General features: G+C 37.6%; 1 protein-coding gene across 1 annotated transcript in view; it reads right to left on the bottom strand.

Moving 5' to 3' along the window:
• The window catches only part of LOC122793337 (PDZ and LIM domain protein 5-like), a 2364325-nt gene extending 2356767 nt beyond the window's left edge, over window positions 1–7558 (bottom strand). Inside the window, exon 1 of the mRNA XM_044061256.1 lies at window positions 7378–7558. The gene's annotated coding sequence lies outside the window, so the exon portion shown is untranslated. The remainder of the gene's footprint in view (window positions 1–7377) is intronic.
• Between the last annotated feature and the right edge of the window lie 8431 nt (window positions 7559–15989).

Raw genomic sequence — 15989 nt, 5'->3', positions numbered from 1 at the left:
TCCTGTCCTGCATCTTGCTCTGTCACACCAACCACCTACATGTCCTCTCTCACCACATCCATAAACCTTATCTTAGGCCTTCCTCTTTTCCTGTTAGCTGGCAGCTTCATCCTTAGCATCTTTTTCCCAATATACTCAGCATCTCTCCTCAGCACATGTCCAAACCAACGTAATCCTGCCTCTCTGGTTTTGTCTCCAAACCTTCCAACCTGGGCTGACCCTCTAATATACTTATGCCTAATCCTGTCCATCCTCGTCACACCCAGTGCAAATCTTAACATCTTCAACTCTACCATGTCAAGCTCTGACTCCTGCCTTTTTGTCAATGCCACTGTCTCCAACCCATATAACATAGCTGGTCTCACTACTCTCTTGCAGACCTCCCCTTTCACTCTTACTGGTACTCGTCTGTCACAAATCACTCCTGACACTCTTCTCCACCCACTCCATCCTGCCTCTACTCTTCTTCACCTCTCTTCCACACTCACCATTACTCTGAACTGCTGAACACAAGTATTTAAACTCATCCACCTTTGCCACCATTCCTCTATCCTCCCTCTCATGCACACACACATTCTGTAGTCCTGCTGACCTTCATTCCTCTTCTCTCTAGAGCATATCTCCACCTCTCCAGGGTCGTATCCACCTGTTCCCTGCTCTCACTACAGATCACAATGTCATCTGTAAACATCGCAGTCCAAAGTGACTCCTGTCTGATCTTGTCCGTCAACCTGTCCATCATCATTGCAAGTAAGAAAGTGCTCAGAGCTGATCCTTGATGTAATCCCACCTCCACCTTAAATGCATCCGTCAATCCCACCGCAGACCTCACCACTGTCACACTACCCTCGTACATATCCTGTACCAGTCTTACATACTTCTCTGACACTCCCGACTTCCTCATACAATACCACAACTCGTCTCTAGGCACCCTGTCATATGCTTTCTCCAAGTCCACAAAGACACAATGCAACTCCTTCTGACCTTCTCTGTACTTCTCCATCAGCACTCTCAGAGCAAACATCGCATCTGTAGTGCTCTTTCGTGGAATGAAACCATACTGCTGATCACTAATCATCACTTAATGACATTAAATGTTGGAATATAAATGATGCATTTAATAAACATTCATTATCTAGTAAGTATTTGAAAGATGTTTTATAAAGCAAATGAATACAATTCCTAGAATACATTTACTTTCTCCTTACACTTAATCCCAGTGACACTTCAAGTACCTACTCACACTAGGTTTGAAAATGCCACAAGGAATTAACTCATTTCAGAACGTCTGAAGTAGATCAGCCTTTGATTGTTGCTTTTTATGTTTTTCTCCTCCCACTGGCCGATCAGCTCAAGTTTTATGGCTTCAAAGTGCTTTCATGGCATCCATTCACTGCCTCCCTCCAGCTAGACATGAAGTACATATCAAGGTTTCCATCTGCTGTATTAAGTACAGTGGATATAAAAAGTGTACACACCCCTGTTAAAATGCCAGGTTTTTGGGATATAAAAAAATGAGACCACAATAAATCATTTCAAAACTTTTCCCACCTTTAATGTGGCCTATAACTTGTACAATTCAATTGAAAGACAAACAAATCTGTTAGGGGAAAATATAAAAAACGTACAATAAGCTGGTTGCATAAGTGTGCACACCCTTAAATTAATACTTTGTTGAAGCACCTTTTGACAATTAAAGCAAGAGCATGAATTCTCTCCCATACCCCACTTGTTATTCGAGGAGTTGAGTCCATAGCTCTCAACTGCACAGATTTTCCCAGAATATTTGGCTCATACTTTTGGTCTGTTCCTCTTAAAATTTGTAGTTTTCTGGTAAATCAGTGAGAACTAAATTCACTACATAATGATGGCCCTTTAGGTTTCAGTCTTCCTATCTTTCAGGAAACACATGGTAACACAAAACACTTTATTTTAGCAACATTCTCTAAGATTATACAAGCAATGTTTAAAATGTGTCCCTGGTTTTGGGCCTTTGTTGTTCCCACCCCACCCCCAACCCCCCTGCAAATAAATGTTGGCTTTTTCCATGTTTCATGTGCTGTGAAGTTGAGAGATTTAGTTGAGTGTCAAGTGGATTTGACAAGGAGCCAAGAGCTTCAGGGGAAGTTTAAAGCTGCTTATGCCAAGTTTGTTTGCATTGTTAGTAGCACAACAGGTAGTATACTTGCCTTTGATGCAGAAGGCTGTGTGTTCTACTCCCACAGTATCCAGATGGCTCGCTGATACTGTACTGTGTTGTACTTTAAAGGGAGTGGATGTTGCAGTTATGTGAATGTCTTCCTTTGGAGGAGTTACTTAGTAACGATGAACCTATCAGTTTGCCATCCACTCCCTATTGCAATATTACTAGATTATCATTTTTTTAATGTAACAGAAGCAATTTATTGGGCAACAGGCACTTTATTTGTAGATGAAACAATGAAATATAAAGGTGTTTGCTAGCACCAACCTCTTCATTAGTTACAGATCTCTTTAATGTGGAATTATTTAGATGATTTTTACTTCTGCAGAGAGTGGTGCTGCGGTAGCCTCACAGTAAGACGCTGTCTGGTTCGATTCTCAGCTAGAGCGTCTTCTGCGTGGAGACATGCGTGATTGGGCGTACCTTCGTTGAAGGTTGTGCGTCAGGGCTGGTAACTCGGCACATAAAAATCAACTACCAATCATTAGTGGACCAGAGTTCCACTGTGGCGACCCCTAACCGGAAAAAGCCAAAAGACACAACAACAAACTGATATTGGTGGATTACAATGACAGAAGTTTGAGTGAATTTTTACGGCTGAAATTTTCTGAAATCGGTAGTTGTGTCATTCATTATTGTTCATTGTTTCACTGCTTACTAGAAGACTGTTCAAAACTACAAGTTTAAAACAGATTCTAACAAGTAGTGCTATATTATACAAGGAATATAATTTAATACAATCAAGAAGGTGAATTAAGGAATACTTGACAATGATTCTGAAGAGGTCTCCGGTGAGGAGACGAAAGCGCTCAATTGTACACAGTGTTTTTGTCATTTTTGGAATAAATGGACTTTACCTTGCTTTGGGCTTTTGTGTGTCTATTGGAATTTGGAACTATTGGTGGTTATATATGCGGACAGCCTTCATTGATTAGAGCAGCTAGAGTATTTTTTGAATTAAGGAATACATACATGTAATGCATGACCCTAAAAATGTGTAAGGAGCCTATGGTTTTGAAAACAGCCCAGAGGTAAGCATAGCCGTCCACTGGCCAGATGCAAAATAAATGTGGGTTTTCATGCCGTTTCAATGAATGTGACTTTCAAGGGCAGGGAAGTTTACTGCTGCCAAGTCTGTTTTCACTGCGAGACTGTATTGTTTATTTAGCAAATGGCTTAGTGTTTGTGCTATTTTATTTCAATTTCTGAAATCATTGTAGAAGTAAATAAGAAAACAGTATGTAAGCGGACATGTTTGAACAGTGTTTATGGTAACCGAGGAGAAACAGACAAGTACTGGAACACCTGAGTGACTGGTAAGGGGCTTCTGTTGGAGCGGTAAGGGGTTGCTGCAGGAAGGGCTGCTCTATTACCCTGTTTAGGGCCCCACAGAGATACCTTAATAAAAGGGTTCAAGTCCTAAACAATAGGTCTTTCATGGACCATCTCAAAGATTTATCTCTATACTTAATATCCTACAGACTGCTTAGAGGTGACCAGAGTCTGGAATATAAGGCATCCTCCAACCTAATACTGATGGACCTACTGAACAGCAGCAAGTCAAATGGTATCAGAAATGCTCAGTCCAGGTATCTAAACTGAATGTTGTGGAGAGATAGATACATATTAGAGGCTACTACTATTCCAGAACAGACTATCCATTCAAGCAAAACAAAGCTCATCCCCATCCATATTCAAATGCAACTTGGATCTAAGGATGGGTAACAGAAATATACTCCAAGATTGTCCCTTGTGCCACTAATAGATAGAAGCTATTCCTAAATGCTGCATCCCTTAAGTAGGTCCCCTCAAATTATCTATGGTATGATCCCAGTTATTCTCACTAGGACTAATGTACAATTTCCAGCGATGAGATAGGCAAGACCAATCAGGAAATGTTAATTCAAGCACCAAAAGGGAAATTGGCTAAGCTTAAAATGTCCTCCAAGTGAAGCTATATTGTGGTAGTAAATAGTGATCTAAAAAGGGCAATGTTTTAAAACTAAGTGCCCCTCTCACCCCCCCCCCCCAGCCTTCAACAGCTTCCGGTGCCTCTGAGCACACGAAATCAAGGCAAAGCCAAAATTAACAGTGGGACAACCTCGGGAACAGATTTTAACTATTCCTAAAAAAAAAAAAAAAAAAAAAAAAAAAAAACAGAAAGTCACGGATATAGCAGTTTTTGAAGTGACAACTATCAGTCACATCAATACATCAGCTAAGCTGACAACTTTCACATCTAACAAGACTTATTAATTAGGGATAGTCTGGAATTATTTTTTAAGGTCAATAGATCTGAACACTTAGCAAAATCCTTCTTTTTCACCATTTTGTATTGAAACAAACATAAATGGTTCATGAAGGCTATGACAAGATTAGAGTAAGTGCAAATTGGGAGTAATTCACTTAAAAATAAGTATGGACACAGCTTACATAGCCCACATAAGAAAAATAATCAGGGAATCCTAGCACTACCAACCTGCATTCTGGGTGAAAGATGAACACACTTTAAAAAACAAAAATCACAAATCACACTGTATGGCAGTCCCCATGTTGACCTCTTTGGGGGATAACAACTCAAAACATAATAAGAAACACTGGTGTATTTGTAAGGCACAGAATTCAAGATATGATGAAAAATATAAATTTTGCAGTTTTACTGTAGAATTAAAAAAAAAAAAGAGTATTAATCCTTTCAATCTTTCTTAGGAAACAAATAAGCAATTGTCTCATCTATACTCGTATTGCGTTTGCCAAAACATCCTCCTACTGGAAAAGGGGCAGCCAGCAAAACTTCAGACTTCTGCCTGAAGTCATTTGGGCATCATGTTTAATACCTATTCCCCCTTAAACAAGAAAGGGGTGCTCTTGGGAGGCTTAAGCTTTTCTTGACATATTGCCCCTCCAATGGTCCACGTTACCTCCAAAACTAAAAGCCATCAGTACTGCAAGAAAAACATCCAACTTTGGCATCCGAAAGAAAACATAGGCAAATATACTGAATTCACTTCTACTACTGGCTTAAAAAAAATACAAGAAAGAGATAAAAACAGTCAACATACAACTACTTGGGCACTCTCTTTGCAGATTCCTGCCTTCTAAGCAACACCTTCTTCTCCACAGTGCTGCATTGTTTGCCACACCCAAACCTCTCAAGTTAATTTACTCAAGAATTCTGGACAAAACAAAAATTAGCACAGGACAAAGGTCCAAAATCAGACATGATTTGTAAATATTACTCTAATTCACTTGAAAGTAACACAACAATGTTACTATCAACATACATTTTCTAAAAAAATAAGTATGAACTCTTAACGTCTGGCATCATTAGCTGCACTCTTCAATGATTTACTAGAAAATCAAAGTGTTTATGAGACAGAGGACAAAAAATATGAGGCAAAATTAGGGACAGCAGAGAGCTTTGGCTTCACTTTTACTTTTCAGTTCCAGAGCACAGCCTACTTACAGATAGCCAGCCCTCTTCAAATATGGTCCCACACACTGCCTTAGAATGCATCACACCTGATTTTGCTTTGCAAACCTATGACTAAACAACTTCCTCATTACATGACCTTGCTATTTACACACAAAAAAATGTCTCAGTTCTTCTTTCTCTATGTATATGTAGAACCACCCTTCTGATGGTAAAAATGTTGAGGAAAATACTATACTACAGAAATTAGTTGGCAAAATCCGATTACAACATTAAATGCCTGACATACACTTGTAGAAACTCTTGAGTATATACAAAATTACTAGAAATTTATTTCTCAATGCTTATAAAGCCATTGAGACTATCATATCAGGCCCTTTATTCAATATTTTTTCTACCCATAATGATGTCACACTTCCTGCACAGAACATTAAACTGCAGTCTAGAGTGCAATTCTGGCAATTTTAGCATGGTGTAAAACCTGATCAAGGATATTTTCACAACTTACCACTACTCCTTCCGTTATAAATACTTTGACATTAAGACAGTTAGGCAGTTAGAACAGATGATTATGGATATGGGTTGTTAAACATACTCTTCCTGTAGGCTATGGTTCGATTCCCTTAACCTCCATTTGACTACTGCGTCACTGACCATGTCACTTACCTACATAATGCACCAGGGTTGCCTCTGAAAAGTATCCAGTTACTTATAAGAAATACATACAATAATATATACAAATACAACACCACAACCCCCACTAAGCTCACTAGTAAAAAAAAGCAGAGTTAAACAGTAGCACTACAGTACAAAAACTTAATATACATGACTTCATACAAAATCTAAGTCAGTCCTCTTATAGCTCCAAACTCTGAGGGTACTAGTAGAAGATCTCTTGGTCTATAACGCACAATGGTCCTTCTCCCTTCCACCATCTCCTGTTGAGTAGATTAAACATTATCCACGTACATCTTTCTCTGGTGGTGAATATACAACCAACTGCATGTCACTGAATAAACCATTGCTTTACTACAAATCTGCAGTTTCTGAACACCTACAAAATCGATGAAAAGCAGGTAGAAAGCAATAAAGAGAAAGACTGCTGCACCAGTCATCCAAACATTTATTTATCTAGACGTTTTGGCCTGAATAATCTCTCTCTAACCCCAAACAAACGGCAGACATGCTTTTGTACAAACTGTGTTCTTAGGTTACGCTCTCATCTGAATATAAACAATCACAAAAGCAAGAAAGAGCAAAGCAAGCGTATGAGTTGTACAAACAGGAGACTTTCTCACGCAACTGAACTATTACACAATTACTCATATTTATGTTTAGGCATTTACTTATCACACCCTATTTACTGTTTGCTGATCTAGACCAGTATTCTTTACAACCAGGTTAACAATTGCTACTTCTCCTCTGTCTAACAACACATTTCACTATTTGAAAATGCAAATTATCCTAAGGAGTACAGACATGTGGAGTAAATGAACCCCGAAAAAACTTAATCCGCATATCTAGATTATTCAACTTTATTTTACAGTCAGGACTAAGCAAGAAAAGGCACACTGAGTCTCAGCATGTAAAACACAGCTATTAAGAGGCGGTTACTGCTGCTTTCCACCTGACTAGCTCCTGAATAAGCACATAAAGTGTACAGGTCCAAGGACCAATAGACTGAGCAACAAGTACCGCTGCCAAGAGTTGGGTAAATTATTTTATAACTTTTGATCTATACCTTTACAGTACTCAGAAAGGGAGGAGCCTCTCTCGTAAATAGCACTTGCTTGGCGTGTCGTGTAGTCGTAAAGGCTCAACACGCCGGGTGATCTTCCTGAATAGTGAGCTTGGGGTTTAGTTGTTGTCTCCGTGACCACTTTTGCGTCCTATCTCTCACCCCTCTGGAGCTGGTCCCCGCCTCACTTCCGTCTACAATGGTCCCCGCCTGCGTTGCAGGGAGCACCTCCCCCTGCCCATTTAAAATGCCGTGCAGTTTAACTTGCCGAGTGCCATCTGGGGGTGTGGTTGCTGGGAGAGGTCGTTGTTGCTTTGGGCACTAAGAAGCTTCTGTTCAGGCTAGTCAGATGTTTGACTTGAAAAGAGGCGATTCATGGCAGAGTAAAATTGCCTGCAGCATTTCGCGAATGTGTACTAGAGCAGCTGGGTTGAAAAAGACTGCAGATTTCTTGTACTTCCCTAACTGTTCAAATAAGCTCGGCACCCAGCTCCATACCCCTCAAGTAGTGTTTTTGGCAGTTGTGTCCTACTTAAAAACATTACAAATGGTAAATGTCCTGAGATTTTAGGATAAAAAATATTTCCAAATTTTTCTTTAATAATTGCATAAAACGGTTATTTTGCATATGAAACACTTAAATATTATATAAAATAGCATAAATATATCATGCTACAAGAGTAAGATTTTATTTTGACAAAAAAGTGAAATAATGTCCTTTGCATTAGCCATAGGTATGCTTTGCCCTGCAAAACCTCTCATTTCTACAAAAAAAGTCCCACTTTGGAAATTTGAAAAGTTGGCAACCCTACTCTCAACTGTCCAGATTGCTGCCTCATATTTCTAGTCTATTCCTCATAAAACCTGTAGTTTTCTGACAAACCACTGATGGTTAAGGCCACTAAGTAATGGAATACATTTGAATTTCAGCCTTCATATCTTTCAGAAAATATATGCTAACACAAATCGTGCAATTTTAGCAGAGTTTTAAGTTTATAACAGCAATATGTGAAATATGTGCTTATTTTAAGTTATTTCACCCCACTATTTTAGGCTTTGTCCAGATTACTTGCACTAAGAGGCTGAGGTTGCGAAATATGCCAACTGCCTTTGATTTTGCTTCATAGTTTTGCCCTGCTTCACTCTTGCAGCCAATATTTTTTGATTTTCTGGTAAACCACTAAGGAGTACCACCAGAAATCAGGTTTCATTTAGTCTCAGCTCTCGAGAAAGTGGATTTTGAAGTGGAACCTGTTGCACTAGTGAAATGCTAAATGAATTAAAGTAATTTTTAAAATTGTCCCTGATTTCGGCCCTTTGTCCCCCATTATTTTAACTTTGTCTCTTGTTATTAGCAAAAAAAATGTCAGCAATGCAGTGCACAAACATAGGCATTGTTATAATTATAAAGGGACTGCCTTGCAGTTGAAAAGCCACTTGAGTTTTTTTATTGTTTTACACTTAATATTATTTGTTTGCTGTAACAGCTTATGTCAGACTATAATTGTATAGCAGTTCTGTGGCCTTTTGGAGATTGAAGATGTAGTTAGGATTTTTTGAACTATACAATGATGCACACTAAGGAGAACGTGATTACATTGTACAACTGTGATATGTCTTCATCTTGACATATCGTCAAACTATTCCTCTTCTTTCAGAATCCTCTGACCCATAACTGGTATTCACCAATACTTGAATAGTTTTAGCTTTGTGACACTGCTCACACCCCATCTCTGTACTTTTAATATAACCGTATTATAGCCATACACATAATTATCCATGAACCTGCTTTATACACCACCTATTAACTGAAATAATAACATTTTCTGTCATGCCTGTTCCCTTCCTTCACCTCCATTCCTTTGAATTCCTAAGAACTAATCATATGATCTATTACATTTGTTTGACAAACCCACTAATAAACCTCTTCAAATGCTCAATGTTCAGCTTCTCCTAATGCATAATTGTCTTTTATTCAGTAATACTTTGCCTTTATTTCATATGAATGTAATCTAATTAGCAAATGAATGTGTGTCAATATATATTACTTAATGTTTGTTCATGTATATTAGACTGTCTGTTTAAAAATGTTTGTAATATGTTGATACTTTTCTCCCTGAGCCTCTGATGAAAAGTTTTTTTGACTAAACCCAGTTCAAACTTAATAAACAAAAGCATAATACAAATAAAATATAAATGATATTTGTACACAAAGGTGTTATGCAGCTATGTCTCTTTCTTATCCTCCAGATGTAGACACCTGGTTGATTTGGTTCAAGAACCAGGAACCTCTCCCAGACTGCGAATTTTGGGACAGAGTCCTCCATAGATAGTTTCTCTCTCTTGACATTTGTCACTATTATACTGTGCATTTTAGAGCTGTGCACATGCCACTGAATCAAATGTAGTGTACATGACAACAGCATCACTAGCAGTCCTATCCAATTGCTTTTGCTACAATATTCCAGATGCATCATTCACCTACAGAAATAAATTCACACTATCATACTATGCTGAAGGGCAACAGTGGGAGACTTTTGTGTACAATGCAGTAGTGGTGGCAGATACCACCATTAGCCATCCATCCACCCCCAACCCCTTTTTCCCATTTTTGCACATGGGGTCAGGGTGTCATTAGCTAGTCTGTTTAATTTGCTCAGTTTTTTTTTTCATTCTTGGTGATTACACCATGAAACTACATTATTCCCTACTACTGAACTGCATGCATCAAAATCCCTGGACTAGGAGATGTGGGATCGAGGAAAATAACAGTTTTGGTAGTTAAGTGAGATAATATGGTGTATGAGTTAAGTCCACAGTGGAAGCCTTATGTGTTTGTTTCTGTGTGGTTTTGACATTTCAGTTTTCCAGGCTGTGTGAGACATATTCCGCAGTGGATATATTGCTTTGAATATAATGTCACTACATCTGGAATACTACTTCCGGTGCTAGCAGCTTTAATTCAGAACGAAACCTAGTCAAAGAGCAAAGCCAGCAGATATCTAAGTAGTATGCTAACAGCAGCTGTCCATTCTGAGACACAGGGAATGCTGGAAATAGATGGTACATATGTGAGATGTAGTAGAACTCAATAATTAACTGTGTATGTCAGCTGATAGTTTATCTTATGTTTAAGGCAAGGCAGAGATTGGTGTTAAGTATGTTCCAGGTCCCTTTATTCCAGCTGTCATTCTTAAAGATTTCAAAGTAAGTGTACATTTCCATAATGCTAATGTAGTTTTCTTTACTTCTCATGTCCAGATGTGTTTTAGTCTTAATTGTTAGGGATGTCAAGGATTAGAGCTAGAATGTATGTCTTCTCTTTCGCACAAATGCAAGATGATTTGAGATTATCACTTAGTCCAGCTCACTGGCACCAGGACAAGTTTTCTACTTATAATGCAGATGAATTGGGATAATTTAATATATATCCTTGATATCACAGAACCAGCCAGGGCTCCAAGTGAATTTTATTTTATTGTGTTTCTACCTACCTATTTGGAGTGGAGTTCCCTAGTTTTTTTGGGAACTGCTGGTCTCCACCTCCCCTATTCCCAGGTTGTCATTGTTTTAATTTTAATACAGACCAGTTGGCTGCTGCTGTAGAATTGTCCAGGCTGTAATAACAGACAAGGTAATGTTTTCTTCAATAAAACATATTATTCTTGTGTGGGCTCCTTTATAATAATAAATATAATTCATTTATGCTAACTCTGTCATGGGTTTGGCACTGGGACTCTTGGGTAGTCTGATTACAACTTTGCTGCTGTGATCCAACAAAGGTTTGCAATGCTTGGGAGCTGAGAAGTGACTCATTTCTGGTCAAGAGTTTTAGTGATCACTGGACTATCTTTTAGTAAATGTTTTATGAAGATTTTGCAGATGCTTTTGTATATTTCTTTAGTCAGAATACAAAATGATGAACCAAGAACAAGAATTTGAAATAGTAAGAAGTGCAAAAATTAATGCATCAGATATTAGTATGTTTGTTTTTACTAAATATAAAAAGTAATCTTAGTTAGGGAAGCAAATAAAAAAAGAAAGCTTTTGAATACTAGGCACTTCCCTACAGCAAAAGTTTCCTTCATTACTTCTCCTCTGCCTCATACAAAGATGCCGATACAGTCTTAATGACCACATTAATGTGACTATTAACTGAGCACATGGTATCATATAAGACCTAGGGAGAAAAATGCAAAAATAATTCCAAAAAGTGTCTGTGTTTTTAGCTTTTTGGTAAAGAAAAAAAAATCCAAGGCAGAAGGTCGCAAGCAGCAACTGCTTTATTTGGTAAAATCAAAACAAAAAAAATGACATATATATTAAGAGCTTTCGTCCCTTATCATAACTTCATCAGAATCAGATTCTGATGAAGTGCCATTAAAGGATGAAAGCGCTTAATATATTATGTCATTTTTTTTGTTTTGGTTTTAAGTGGTTTACCAAATAAAGCAGTTGCTGCTTGTGACTTCTGCCTTGGATTTGTTTTGGTTTTGGAGCCTTTTGAATTTTGTGTTTTGCTCTTTGGCAAAGGTATTGTTGAGTGTGAGTGAGTGTGTGACTGAGTGTAATACTGAGTGAATGGATGAGTGAGTGAGTGAGTGAGTGAGTGAGTGAGTGAGTGAGTGAGTGTGAGTGAATGAGTGAGTGAGTACATGTTCATGTGTAAGGATGAGGAGTATCTAGTCTTGGTTAAATTTACTATTCATAATTGGTGAGAAAATTAAATGAAGATGTTACATCTCTACGGAGAGTTCAAACAAATACTTCAAGTAAGAAGACTACAGCCTGTAAAAAATATCTTATTAAACTTCTGCCAAGAAAAGCTGACATACTATTTGGTGCAACTTTGTTGCAGTCAACAGCAGAAATGATACCGCTATACTGGTTTCCAAGATTACAGATTTCAGCTTCTGATTACCACTTGTCTATATAAGAAATATGTTCTAATAACTGCTGGTATAGTGGAAAGATTACAGTAGGAAGCTGTGAGTAAGCTGCATCCTGGACTTCAGGCATTAGATAGTTACAACATCCACTTAAACAATGGTCAGTTTACCAGATTCTGTGTGTTGCTGGATTTCCCATTTAACAAAGAATGAAAATGTATAATTTAGGTCTCTGTCATGGTGCAAGGGACCAGGAATTATAATTAAAGGAAACGTTTTAAGATCGAGTGAAGCAAAGTTAAAACCATAATAAAGTGGCCATTACCACAACCATTTTCACAAATATGTGGGTGGGCTCACTTAAAAAGGGAGGGGGACAAAAACACTGTAAATTTACTAATTGGAAGCCAGCATCTTTAAGGAAGCAGTGCATATTCATATGATCATAGGCTCATAGGAATTTACTAGGTTAACGGCCCTAGAGCATTTTTCAGCCTAGCCATTCATGCCCCAAATTTCCCAATTATCAATGCCCTCTGGCATAAAAAGGGGAAGAATCTAAGTATGGCATGAAAAGATTTCAACCATAGGGAAAGTTATAAAACATGCAGAAAAGAAGTTTAAGATGGCCTCTCTGCTTAGTTTGGCAGACGCATATCAGTATTAAGTGAGAATAGAAATCAAATCAGAAGAAGAAAAAAGTCAGACAACAACTGAATATACAAAAAAAAAAAACAATAAAGGAAAGAATAAAAGAATATAAGAAGGATCAGATGAAAAGGAAACAAATGTGGAAAAGGCATAAATATTGCGGCAAGTATAGAGATCTCCTGGAGCAACCTCATGTCAATCAGGGTTTGACACAGGAATGGTTAAGGACAGGTGAATTGAAACCAAATGATGAAAGGTTAATAAAGGTGACCTAAGACAGTGGACTATGTACATGTTGGTTTACAAAGTCCATTGAACATGTGGGAGAAACAGACAAATGCAGGTTCTGTAAAACAGAACTAGAAACAGTCGCTCATCTTGTTGCTGGGTGTGATATGCTGATGGCAGAGGGCCTGTACACTGAAAGGCACAATAGTGCAGCAAGACTGTTGCACTAAGGATTGTGAAAATGCTGTGCTATTGAAATAGTTGAGAAGCATTGGAAAATGAACCACAAATTCTTGAGAATCATAAAGTTTATATCACATGTAATCATACCTTTCAACCTCTTAGCACAAAAAAATCTGGACAAAGCCAAGCATAACTGGGGGACAAAGCTCCGGAAATACGGACACATTTTAAATATTGCTCCCATAAACTTGGAAAGTTGCTAGAATAAAAGGTTTTGTGTTATCATGCATTTTCCTAAGGATATGAAGTCTGAAACTCAAATATCTGTCATTATTTAGTGAATTCAGTCCTCAGTGATTTGCTACAAAAATACAGAAAACCACAAATTTTATGAGGAACTGGCCAAAAATATGAGGCATAAAATCTGGACATTCTGTGAAAATCTGACAGTTGACAGGTATGCATTTAATCATTCATTACAAACAGTTCAAAAATAGATGCAAGAAAACCAGATAAAGTAGATCAGAAAAAGATAAAAGTAGCATTGATCATTGAAATTGCTACGATCAATGATTACAGTGTCTTTCATCGAAAGAGACCCAAAGCTATAAAATACCAGGATTTGAAGGTAAATGACAATAATGTTTAAGAAAGAGACTCAGACAGTTCCAACAGTAGTAGGAGCAATAGGTCTAATAAAAAGAATCTGCAGTCATATTTAGCTATAATACCGATACATGTAGCTCTGAATCACAAAAGGAATAATTTTTGGACACATTGCAGGTGCTGCAAAGAGCACTTGACTAACATAAAAGACTGAAACAATACTACATTCATGAACTTAAATAATACCTTTACTTAGGAATGGGTTCCATTCCCAGCATGATATTAGAAACCCAAAATACTTGAAGAAATAAAACTATGACAACCAGCTGAGAATAATGAGGTATGCTTATTTATAAGTTTTGTGCCTTAGGTTTGTCTAGAACAGTAAGATGTGAATCATATTGTTTAGTTTCTTATCACTTAAACTGTCTGTTAGTAAAAGTGAATTAAGTTGGCTGCTCTACCCATCTTCTTTAGTGAGCATCTTGACTTACCAGATGGATGTTTAGCACCTGAGTACTTTTGGTTGGTCATTCAGCATGTAAGAATAATATTGGACTTTAATTTCCTGCTTGGAAGCTTTAAGTAAAAATAATGCATTCCTTAAGTTTCATTGTACCAATTTCAGGAATGGTGGTGGCATGTACTGATATTTCTGACTGATCAGAGTTCTACTGTGTCTTTTTGACTTCTTTAAAGGTTGCTGATTCTGACAGTTATGCTATTATTAGATGAATATTTATTTTAACATTGTTGCTGTCTAGTGAATTAAGTTTGTAGAATGGAAAACATTTGCGTTTGACTTGGATAAATAGGTCTGTAGGTATATTTTGCAGGATATTTTGTTTATGATCATTCTCAAGTTGTCAGGAGGTAAATTTCAATTTTGACATGCAGTATTTTAAATGACTTTTAAACATAAGTTGCATTGCGTTCAGATTTCTAAATGATGTGCATGAGAAAGACAATTTGTATGAAAGTATTGGTATACTTATTTTAATACCAGTGTACACATTAGCTGGAATGCTCTAAGTTTTCTCTCTATTTTGCATTTCATAAGTATTTCATACAATGTCACTGATTTAGACTCATATTTTCCCTGTCCTTCATAAACATCATGCTTTTCTGCATTAGTCAGTCAGTAATGCCAGACAGAGTTTCATACCTCTTTTTGTTCAGAAAATGTATGATGCAGGATTAATGTGATTTAACTGAAGCAGGTTGGAGTACTTTAATTTCTGTCTGTATGGACCAGATTTCAAATTCATTACACTGCCTGAAGTGCAGACAGAATTGATTATAACAGCATGGGTTAGATTTCTATGTGGATGAAAGTAACTAACAATCTAGTTGTTTAATCAGTTTAAATAGTCACTGTACTGCCTCTGCAAGAGCATAATGCTTTTGTGTCAACTAAGATGAAATACTTTATTACTGTGACCATTATTTACTGCAATATGATATTTGAGTTGTACACAGTAAAGTGTATGCAAGAAATAGGTACTGAGGCCATCTGTGGATGCAGGTGACTTACCTTTGCCATTATTTGATGCCTGTTAATTAGTAGCCACTGGTATGACATGGCAGGAGTTGTGTCCAACAAGGTATTTGCTAAAATCAATGTAAAACTAATATTACTATGGTTTATGTTTGTATGCCTTTGCATATTTGTGTGTGTGTGTGTGTGTGTGTGTGTGTGTGTGTGTGTGTGTGTGTGTGTGTGTGTGTGTGTGTGTGTGTGTGTGTAGGGAGGAGCTGTGCATTTAAAAATAAAAAAAGAACAGATTGGTCATCATTTATTCACTGTCCAACATAAGTATCAGCACTGAACATGCTGAGGGTCGTTGGTACTGTGGCGTAATGAGTAACATTGACATTTCACAGCAGATAGCTCTGGTTGAGTTTTTTGATGTGACTTGGGTGAATTGGCATTTAGGTAGGCTTGCAGTGTATGTGTGTGAGCTTGTGCATTTTATGATACACCTGGTTTGTGGAGGGAGGCATCAGTATGTGTGTGCTTGTGTGAGAAATCAGTATAGCCTGTGATAAACCTGACTT

The sequence above is a fragment of the Protopterus annectens genome, chromosome 2.part0, assembly GCF_019279795.1.
Source record: "Protopterus annectens isolate FY-2018-M chromosome 2.part0, PAN1.0, whole genome shotgun sequence".
Classification (NCBI taxonomy): Eukaryota; Metazoa; Chordata; order Ceratodontiformes; family Protopteridae; genus Protopterus; species Protopterus annectens.
Note: the sequence above shows the minus strand (reverse complement) of the source record. Positions and strands in the feature narration are given on the sequence as shown.